The sequence below is a fragment of the Cyphomyrmex costatus genome, unplaced genomic scaffold (genome assembly GCF_001594065.2).
Source record: "Cyphomyrmex costatus isolate MS0001 unplaced genomic scaffold, Ccosl1.0 scaffold158, whole genome shotgun sequence".
In the NCBI taxonomy this organism is placed as follows: Eukaryota; Metazoa; Arthropoda; class Insecta; order Hymenoptera; family Formicidae; genus Cyphomyrmex; species Cyphomyrmex costatus.
In genome coordinates, this window is record NW_017275587.1 from 566584 (window position 1) to 577955 (window position 11372).

The following is an 11372-nucleotide window of genomic DNA, read 5'->3' on the forward strand; positions in this document are numbered from 1 at the left end:
ATTTTTGTAAAGGTATGGAGACTTTGTGGAACTCTCATAATATATTTACAAAATTATTACGATTTATATTGTAACTGTAAAACTGTAACTTTACTAAATTGTAAAATTGTAACTTTTACTACATCAATTATTGCTGTAATTTAAAAAATATTGTAAAATAGATAAAAATCTATTTTTATTCTATTTACTTTTCACGGTCGATTAAAAGTTTAATCTTCGACTTTATAATCGCTTCCTGCTCAAACGAAAAAAATTTACGTTATTATCGAAGACATATCATTGTCAGAGAATTGCATCTTGCAGCTATATACGCTTTGCAAATTGCAGCTCACGGTTGATTCTTGAATGTCCGGTGGATATAAACGCGGAGGTAAGATACTTTATTGTTTTACTTATCCTTCGAGTTGTCGTTCAACGTATAATTATAATCGGAGATGACACATTACGCAATGCTGCAGTATGTGCATCCAGGGAAAGAGCGCGTGGCTTTTTTTCTTGAAATTTATCGCCTTCTCCGTGTAATCGTCATTCTCTCGATAACATTTATGGGGAGAGAGAGAGAGTGAGAGAGAGAACATGTGGATGCCCCGTGTAATTGCGCCTTTTGAATGGCGCCTTCGTTCCTTTCTCCATCGTCGCCCAGACGACCTTGGCGGTGCGATCGAACAGAAAAATCCGATTTGCTTCTTTTACCGATGTTATTACTGATTCGATAAATTCTCGGGATAATCGCCGACGAGACGTCGGCGCGAATAGGAAAGACGCTGCACGAGGAAGAAATCAATTTTCCAAGTGAAATTTATTTCTTGCCGTCGCGGTAGAGACACGAAACGCAAAAACGTCTCCGTTTGACTAAACAAGTGGCTCTTAAATAACTTTGTGTTACGCAATTTCTACTTGTATTTTGCCATCTTCCGTTATTGCACGCGGTATTGGTTAACGAGTAATTACAAATGGATATTATGTGTATTAATGAAAAAAATCTGTTCTTCTGAAGGTTAAGAAACGTGTTAATTATACGAGGTATCTCAAAGAAGAAATCGTATTTCGCTGGCATGCATCCATTTTATTGACATAACATACAGTAGTTCGAGAAATATAAAAGTTTTTCTGCTGCAAAAAGATATTTACACATTAGAGAAGAATGTTGGATATTTATGATCATAATTAATAATGGTAAAATAATTACAGTTGGGAGTTCTATTTATAGTTACGTCATGTTAGTAACAATAATTATATATCCATAGTCCTATAAAAATGTAGTTGGCACCGAAAATAATTATAAATTATAATTATATTATAAATTATGAAAAATATATTAGAGAAAATAAATGAAGATTGAACGAGTTTTCCCACAAGAAATTGAAAGAAAGAAGTAATTTCAAGATATAAAGCGATTCAAGAAACAATTTTTAAAACCGAAGATTTATTTATACGAGTGAAAAAATGAAGATATTTTTTCTCTCAAAAATTGGCTCTATCCATTTCCGGTCACGTTTATTATAATAAATTCGTTAAGCTGTGCAATGTTTTGCGCTAAAAGCACAAAATCAAAATTGTTCAAATCCACATTGTAACTGCCATTGTTTCCGATACACCGCTGCGAGCGATAAGTAACAAATGTGGAACCGGCTGTAAACGCGGAGAGTTTGCGCGATGAATCAATTGGTTCGGCGTATTTCTTACTGCCTATCGAGAGCTTGTACGTCTCGTTTTCACCTGCACAGCAGCCTTCTTAAAACCGTCGGAGATTTCGCGCGAGATTTGCGCAACGAGTTATCCTCCCTTGTATTTACATCGCGAGGGAGGAAAGGGAAAGGGTTGTTTATGTCTCTCCCTTGAGAAATACGAGAGGCAACGAGTGAAACACAGGCGTGCGAGAAGTAACAAAGATAGGGACTTTGCACAGGGAGCGCAGAGATTCCCACGCGGAATAATATTTTCTTTTGAGAAAGGAAAATACGACGCGGAAGAAGAAACAGATGCGCGGTCTTTCGACCCGTGAAAAACGGCTCACCCAACACGAGCAATCTCGTGCTGATCCGCAAATCGCTTGTTCGAATTATTCGAGAGTGCCATTAGACGTGATAATAACGTAAAGCTTTGTAAGCGGAATAAATATCTTCTATTAATCGCAATACTGCAATTTGAAACAATTACAATATGGAGTAAAAAAGGTTCAAGAATTGTTTAAACAATTTATGTATCTTTAATTGAATTGAGTTCTTTGACAAAATCATTTTCACCTTGCTCCAATTTTTTTGCAGCGGAAAAGCTTGTGTAATATTCTTTTATTCTATTACCTAATAAGTCTGTTACGAATAATAACATACTTTATTTTATTATAATGATATTCAAATGTACTTTGTACAATGTTATTTAAAATAAAAGTATTAGAAACACAAACAATTAAGTAAAAAAGGTTTAGAGCAAAGTGTCTACTATTTTTATTAATAAATAATATTTCATAACATTTTCTTACAAAAATGCAATATTGGCCAAGAAAGATAGTAACAATTACCTATTTGAAGTATTAAAAGTATTGTTGTGTGTGTATGATCCAAATAAGTAATTACTTTCTCTTTTAGTAATACATTGGTATTTAGTATAATATTTACTATACTAAATACATTTATTATTTAGAAAAATAATAAATGTATTTTTCACCATAAATAAATTTAGTAATAAATTTCGTATTAAATCATGCAGTATTAAAGTTCCCATGCAAGGGAACTGATACAAATGCATTTGCAATAGAATTTAGGGTTTTAACTTCTTTGCACTTCCTTTTTTTACAATAATAGAGATTTAGCTTTTTTTGCAATTAGATCTATTTTTCTCTCTGGACTTTATAGGATTCGTAATTGTGTCAGTAGTTTTAAAAACGTACAATTCATCACAAGGAGCTAAGGAGATTTTATTATGTGGAAGTTCCAATATCTAATTTTTTATATTTTAAGATATAGCTGTTTTTTAATATCAGCTACTCTAACGATATCAGTTTCTGTTGATTTAAGTCAATATTGCACAAATTAACAATAACTCTTCACAAATAGTATATCTATATGTTTTTTCATTCCCATAATTCGATATGAATAGTAATTTAAACAAAAGTAACTATATGAATTCGGGCATGGTTTATCGATGGTTTCCTGATAATTGCTAATCTATCGGTGATGAAAGTGCATTTCGGTCCAGTTTTGACTCAGCTTTAGCGGACAAAATCTGTGTGCCGCTTTTGCAACGAGTTAAGTAACCTTCTTCTGACTTTCTCGTTTCGTGCCTGCGGGAGTTTTGTTGGTCCACGGGGTTATTTTCGGTGGTTGTCGCCGCTGCCGTCGCTTCGCAAAACTGCGTTTCCGGTATGCGCTCGCGGTATGCACCGTCCGCCGGCGAACCGTACTGTTTTTGATCGCGTTTTCGCATCTCTTGCCGTCGTCGCCGCCGCAGTTAACCCAGTTACGACGACGGTGATTACTTATTGCTTTATAGCGGGGTCGCAGTTATTAACGCACTGCCATTCGCCGGTATGCTATATAAGCTGTCGAACACTAGACTCTTTGTCGGCGAAAGAATTTTAATATTAACGCCACGCGGCATCGCGGCGCGGAATTGCGTCGTCCTGGCGCAAGTCGTTCAGGTCGTACTCTTTTATTTTACGTGCAACGTAAATACGGACTTAGCAACCAGCCGCTCTGATGTCTCACCGAACGATATCCTATATGTATGTCAATTAATCCTTCTTGAATTTATTTTTCTAACCAGCTCGTTTTTACGATAGACAGAACTACCGCTTATTTCCGAACTTATTTCCTTATTAGGAAAGTCTTTATTGTATAAAAAGCTAAAGAAAATAAAAAATGTATATATTAGAAAAAATTACAGAGTTTGACCTACAAAATACTTTTTTAAATTCTTGAGATTAGACAAATATAAACAGCAAATCAAACCGAGATGAAAACTAATCCACATTGATCTACATTAGTATAGAAATGGACATCGGATTTAACTGTAATCTTTCGGACTAAAGACAAGATCACGTTTGAAAGTGAAACGAATTCCGGTTTCAAGAGATTCAACCAGGATATGGGAAAAACCGTCGATGAAAGTAATGGTGGTGGAGATATATAATTTCCAAGATCATTATACTTATGACTCATCGCCATACCCGGATATTCGAGAAAAAAAAGTCCTAATACGGTTTGAATTTCATATAAAACATCTTCTTTATTATGTGTACTCATCATTTCTCAAACAAAAGTTTAATTGATTTGACTATATATTCCATAATATTTTTTATATAAATAAAAAATTCTGAAGAATAAATTTTATAGAATAGATAAAAAATATTTTATTGAACGTTATAGAATTTATTTAACAATATAGATTATTTTTTTAAATAATGGTTTTTATAGAAATTATTTAACAATTTAAGTTTTTAAGTTTTCCAAAGAAACGTTTATAAATTATCGACATACATATACATTGAAAATTCTTTAAAGAGCACAGTGGTACATACGAAGTTCAAGTCGGAGTCGAAATGCCTCCGGGCAATTAATTAACTCGTCTATTAATTACTACCGTTAAGTAAGAGCAGCGGTTTAGAATCAAAGGAGCACAGTATTGAATGGAATCTTTATGACTGAAAAGAAGTATGAGAAATCAGATCTTGTACGTTTCAGCAAGCTTAGTTTACTTTAGTCCGCTCTTTCTTTTCTCGTTCAATCACTTCGAAATGCACCGACGCGACATATATCAACTTTTTATCTTTACAAAGTCCAAAATTTGTTGATTTTACAGGAATTTTTTGAATGTTCGCTTTAATATAACTAAGAGAATTTAATCAACCTATACATTATAAAATAATTTTTTTAGTTTGTTGAAATTATTTTTTTGAATTTTTGTAAATTTAGACGCGATTCGCGATATATCGACGGAACTCATGGAATCATCCGCGGTGCAGGAAACAGGAAATCCTGAGCAGTGAAGCCGAGCAGAAACATCGAGAGCACACAGAGCCTCCACTGTCTAGGAATTCTCGGTCTGTGGAACGAGATGAAGCGAGTGCGGTGGCGGTGACCAGCTGCTTTCTCCCTGCGAGGAGGGATGCAAATGAGGTATTCTCATACGCGTACATACCTACATATCTTTCTCGTCTCTTCTAAATAGCTCGTCGTAATGCGTACATCTCGTCCGTGTCGTTTTTATTGGCGCCGCGAGCCCCCATTAATTACAGACGCAGTCAGAATAAGAACCCTTGCGCGTACATAAACAAATATTTAATGAAAACTACACCAAGAGCCTATAGGATGCACTGTGAAAAAATACGAATGCATCTTTCAACTGACGTAGAATCAAATCTTGTTTAACGATCAAATCTTGAAGATGAGTCTCTGAGTTAGTAGTTAAAATTTTTGAAAGCTTAAAAGCTAAAATATGTCTGAATCTATTTCCATTTCTTAAAAGGAAAAACTACTAAAAAATTTTCTGGAACTTTAATAATTAGTAAAATATACAATATTCTGTGTTTTATCCTATCTTTCTGCAAGTTTTGGGATAGTTTAAATAATTTATATTAATTCTTTTAATAGTTAAAACAATATACTTTTAATAGTTTTATTACATATATAGTAAAAGATATGTGTTGTTAAATTCATTAATGTCAGAAATTATTTTTAATCATTTATATTATAAATTACCACCGCTTCTATTCCATATGTCGTTAATTTAATTAAAATAATAGCTATAAACAACTTAAAGAAAACGTATATTTTTGTTAAATTTACTTTATTATTTATTAAGTGTATATATTAATCGAGACATTAAAATTAATCACACAGAAATAAATTAAAATTAATTTACATTTTGACAATCATGGAAGTTAAAAATGTCATCTAACTGAATAAATTCTGACTATTGCTTCTTTGCTATTGTAATCTAACAATGTCAAAAAAGATATAATAATGTAACTAAAGTGTATTTTTCGCATCTTTTATTTTTAAGCCAATCTCAGTAATTTAAAGAGCACAGTAAGCATAACCAGGTGACACACTCTATGTTCTGGACCGCGTGCTGATCAGACGGATTATATCACCTCGTTGTAGAAATTATGAGCACGGATTTATCTCATGATTCTGCTTTGCGTAACACAAAGCACGTGACCGAATCGAGAAGCGAATGGGGGCCGAGAAAGCAAAGAACAGCGTATACGTTACACGCGGTCGTATCGCTGCAATTGCAGTGCGCACAAATCGCGATTGCTAATCACGAAGCAGCTAGCTGGCTCCATGGTGCATTAAAGGTCTATCGATAACGCGAAATTGCGAGAGTTGGAAAGCACGTTGCGCAACGTTTCTTTCATCTCAGGGAACATATCTATTGATACTTGAGAGCTAATTGTTGCATCGAATCATATGAACTCCAATTACCTGAATCTTTTTTCACACATAGTGGATTTTTATCCAGGAAAAGGATTTATTGAATTATTTCAGATTGAATTTTTATTCAGGAAAAAACAAGTTCTAGTAAGGGCTCATACCCTTACTAGAAATCTAATATTTGATCTCAATTTAACAATAATTCTCTCTCTTACAATAAACATTATAACACTGCAAAGAGCTTATTGTAAAGGATATTACCTCAGTCTTAATTATTCACGTTTCACTTGTGATAAAAAACAATGTATGTTTATAATAAATGGAAAAAAATATTGCACAAGTATATGAAATATTTATTTGATAGGAAATCTTATCGAAGAAACAAATATTGTTAGTATCAAATAGTACATGCATTCTTAAAACGTGCTGTAATATTTTATCGTATGGATTATGATGTCTACGACAATCGTTTTCAACTTGTTAATAATGAATCAATGTAAAGCATATCTCTTTTCCACTGCAGATAACACAAGAATTGCATTGAGTATGGAAAATTTGATACCATATGTGTTGAATTAGTCTAAAGTATTCATGGAATTCAGCCTTAGATGACCATTGACTCAGGCATTTATGATTCATACACTGGGCATAACTTCTCCGTCAAATCGATAGCGATTGAACGCACACTAGTTAAATTAGTCTCATAGTACCAAACTATAGTAACTATACAATTTTTTTTTTTTTATTTTCTATCTATAAATCTCGCTACTTCTTTTACTCAATGTTTCATTAATCTAAATAAAACAATGGAATTAATATTTAACTTTAACATAAGAAAAAATGTATTGAGTTTAACTCTATCAAAAATTTAGTTTATTGTTTACTAACAATAAGTGCATATGTTAATATGGACATTTAGAGCCGGCGAGTGAATTTGACATGTATTGAATTTCTGTGTCGAGTTACATCTAATCTAAATTTTTAAGAAGTAACGATAACAAAGGTATCATATATGTAAATGTTTTATCGAGGAGATAATTACTTAATGTAATCGTGGGACAAAGTCCTGTAATTTGTGAGATAATATTAAAAAATTTTAATTAATGATTATTCTGTAATTTGTCAGATAATATTTTAAATTTTTAATTAGTGATTATCTCTTCACATTTTATTTGTATCGGATTGATTTACATTTTGGCACGCATGAAAGTTACAAGTAACAAAATGTTATTCAACTTAAGGGATTAAGTTACCCTAGTTACTATAATATCTTACAGATCTATATTAACATGTTTCCGATAAGAAAGCTTGCCCACGTTCAGGAAATTTCTTTCGATCCCGGAAAGCGCGGAAAGCAACAGCGTCTTTCCCTGACAACTCCGTGTATGTTCTTCACCTTCTGAACTCTCGTCGATCCACCGCGGGTGTGCCTAACCGACAATTAAACTTTCATAACTTGTCCATTAGCGCGAATTAACGCGCTGCACTAACTCATCTAAATTCCGCTGATGCAACGCACTTAATTTACGTGCGAGCGTTGACCGCGCGCGCTATGAGCCAGCGGGGGTTGCGTTCGCCCTCCTTTTCCCCGGAGAATACGTTCGCGCGAGCAAAACGGTAACGACCGGGAGAGATCGAGGGACGTAGATCGTGCAGATTGGGAGAGAATGAGAAAGAGAGAAAGAGAGAGGGAGAGGCGAGCGCGGGGACAAACGACAGAGGGACATTTAGAGACTGATGGCACAAACCTTTTAGGCAAACTAATGCATTGAACCTGTAACATCACAGAGGCTACTCCAACAGCTCGATCTGTCCTGTCCCGCACTCCCGCGATTCCCCCGCTGCAATACTCGTGTACAAGCGTGTACGTGCCAGCGGGTTCATTATGGGAAATGCATCGAGTCGCTGGCTCTGTGCACACAAATGGCCCGGTGATGCGTGTACTCGATGATAACCAACAACGTGCGTCGCGTATTTTTTGTGACTTTGACTCCGTAAGAAAATTGTCAACTGCAAACTGATCGAGAATCGGAGAGGTCGCCAATTAATAACAATGATAACAAATAAATTAGAAAATAAAGGACTCTTTATGTAAAAATAATTAAGCATAGATGATGGACGATTAGAGTCAAATCATAAATGAAAATAATAAAGCGGTTATAACATTATAAGTATGTAATAAAATAAAAAAAAAAAATACATCAAACTAAAACAATATATTTAGCCGCTTATGACATATAATAATTTAATAAAAAATTGAAATTACGCAAACATAGTTTCGACGGAATGTTTAAGCAGTTATTATATATAAAAATGATAACAATTAATAAAATTAAAAGAATTATATTTTTCTTATTATTTCCTAATTAGTTTTATTTTTATTTGCTTAATAAAATGTTTTTATACAGGCCGATTTATTTACTGTCTTGTGCGCGCTCTTGTAAAATTATATTTTAAGTAAAATCCCTTATAAAATATATATTTGGAGTTTTGGTAGTTAAGTTTTTTAATTAGAAACCTTGCGCTGATAACGAAATTAATAATGAAATTTTACGTCTCGGACAATCTCGAGGAAAACCTAATTGTACCAGGAATCTAATCTAAATGTTAATTACCAAGACATTTATTATACGGAGGATGTTAAATTTAGACGCTGATCTACATTTTTCTCGATCTTGTGTACGACTCGACGTATAAATTTTCAACGCTATGCGCGCATTTACCCGTCGTACAACTCACTCTCGCAGGCTTCGAATACGCGCGTATCTTTTATTTATGTTATTGTTTTCGCTTAACATCTCCAACGCACTTCTCCGCGAGGGTACCCGAGCGTGTACGCGCGCGCGCGCGTGTGCCAGCGGGATTCATTATGGCAAATGCACCGAGACAGACCCGACCCCGTATATGCGAGCACGCTTATGCACGCTTGCATACTGATACGCGGGAATGCGCGCGTGCAATTACCCACGAGCTTCCCCGTCTCCGCCTCTGCGCACCCTCCTGCACGCGCGGCGATTGTACACATAATTACCGCGCGCGCGCGCGCGGGAAGGCGCGCAATTATTAATTTAGGTATTACTCCACAGACCTATATGCCGCGACGCGTTCCTTCGCGGGACGCCGCAAAGGTTTCAATCTCTTTTTGATCGGAAAGTGACTTAGGAAAGTAAGAAGAAATGAGAAAAAGAGGTAATTTAACAGCTTGCATGTAGCGATTGAAAAATTTTTGTAAAAAAAATGTACAGTGACTTTTAGAATTTTGTTCCCATACTTTAAAGGTAATAAAACTGAAAAAATTTGGTTTTTACTGAAAAGAAAAAGAAAATTATTTTTTAACTTAACAGAAAGTTATTATAATAATATCGACAGAAAGAATACATTCTTAACATAATTAAATGTAATAAGTTAGGAACAAGCTATGGATAAATATAAGAAATGAAAAGCGTCAACTACGGTCAAACTTAGATATTTAGAGAATTGGAATAATAATTCTCTATATATTAAATTTGATCGGCGATTTAAAGAACTACATTGCGAAAAATATTATCTCATTCAATAATCAATGTCATTTTTATCTTTTTTTCATCATCTTTAAAAACCATACCTTTTAAGTTAATGATTCTGTTTAAACTACCATTTTTAAGTTTTAACGATTTTTTATGAAGTCAAGTTAGTTTTTGATGACTGAAAGAATAATGTTTAATTAACCCATTCATGTACAACTCATTCATAATACAAAAAAATCACAGTTTTTCAATTATTTTCCAATTGACTTTTAAAATAAGGGAGTGATATAACTTTACAATAATTTTTATCAATTTGTTTTTTAGTTTATATATATCATAAGTTAATTCCTGTTACAATCAACTTATAAAAACACAACATTTTATATATTTATTTATATACATATACATAAATACTATATATTAAAATACTTATATATGTATATACTAATTTCTTTACTTATTTAAGAGAATCTTTATCTCAGCAATGCATGTAGAATAATTCATTATCCGCGGAAACGTTTCGTCAACCATTGTAAAATTAACTCAGAACTCAGAATATAGAAGGTTTCCGTTATGAGGTTCTTGTCGAGCGCGAGTAGAATAATATTAAAATTCGAATTACAAAATAGTAGCAAGGTAATCAATTTTCAACTTCTAACAGTATCACGAAAGAGCCGCACGGTGCAGCTAATTGTACAAAGTGGTTCCCCGGTTTCTCCACTTTCTGGGTTTACTTAAACACTTTAGCGTGGATTACTCCGTATAGGACGATCACGATTGGCAAATCGATTTGTGCCTCGGGCATACCATCCCGCCCCTCCCGCGCGCACCCACGCACCGAGGCTCCATTTATTATTCTATTAAATTCGTAGTTTCCCGTCGGGGGAGCCCACCCCTGCCTAGAGCTATCTCTCACTCACGACTTAATGCGATATTCATACCGAGGCGAATGAGTGGACCCGCCGCGCGGCTGGGGTCCGGTCCATATGCCCCGTCCGTAATTAAGTCGGACACACCGCGCGGATCCTCCCCCGCGCGCTTTTTCTTATCCTCGGGGCGGAAAGCGCGGTGGCCGTTTTGCCCACCGTCGACAGTTGCAACGATAATAATTCGCCGACGGCCGCTCTTTCTTATCGTCACGGCATGGCACCGCGTCGTCGACAACTGTAATTATTTTAATGATCGTTCCGTACACGATGACAGCGCGCGCTACTGTAATTGCCACGCGCGCATGCCGGGATTGCGTCAAATTCTTAATGTGTAACAAATAAATAATCGCGTCACCTAGAGCGATTAAGTAACAGAGCTCGGCTTGGAATCTGGCGGAGAAGTTGATTTCTCCGTATTTCGTGATCTCGAGAATGATTCGAGAGCTCTTCTCTTGGAAACTTGCCGGTGAGACAAAGGATCGTTGTCAAAAACCCATGCTGAAAAGCAGCGTTCATAATCTCAATTTGACTATAGAAGTTGGTTTCATTTCGGTGTTTTC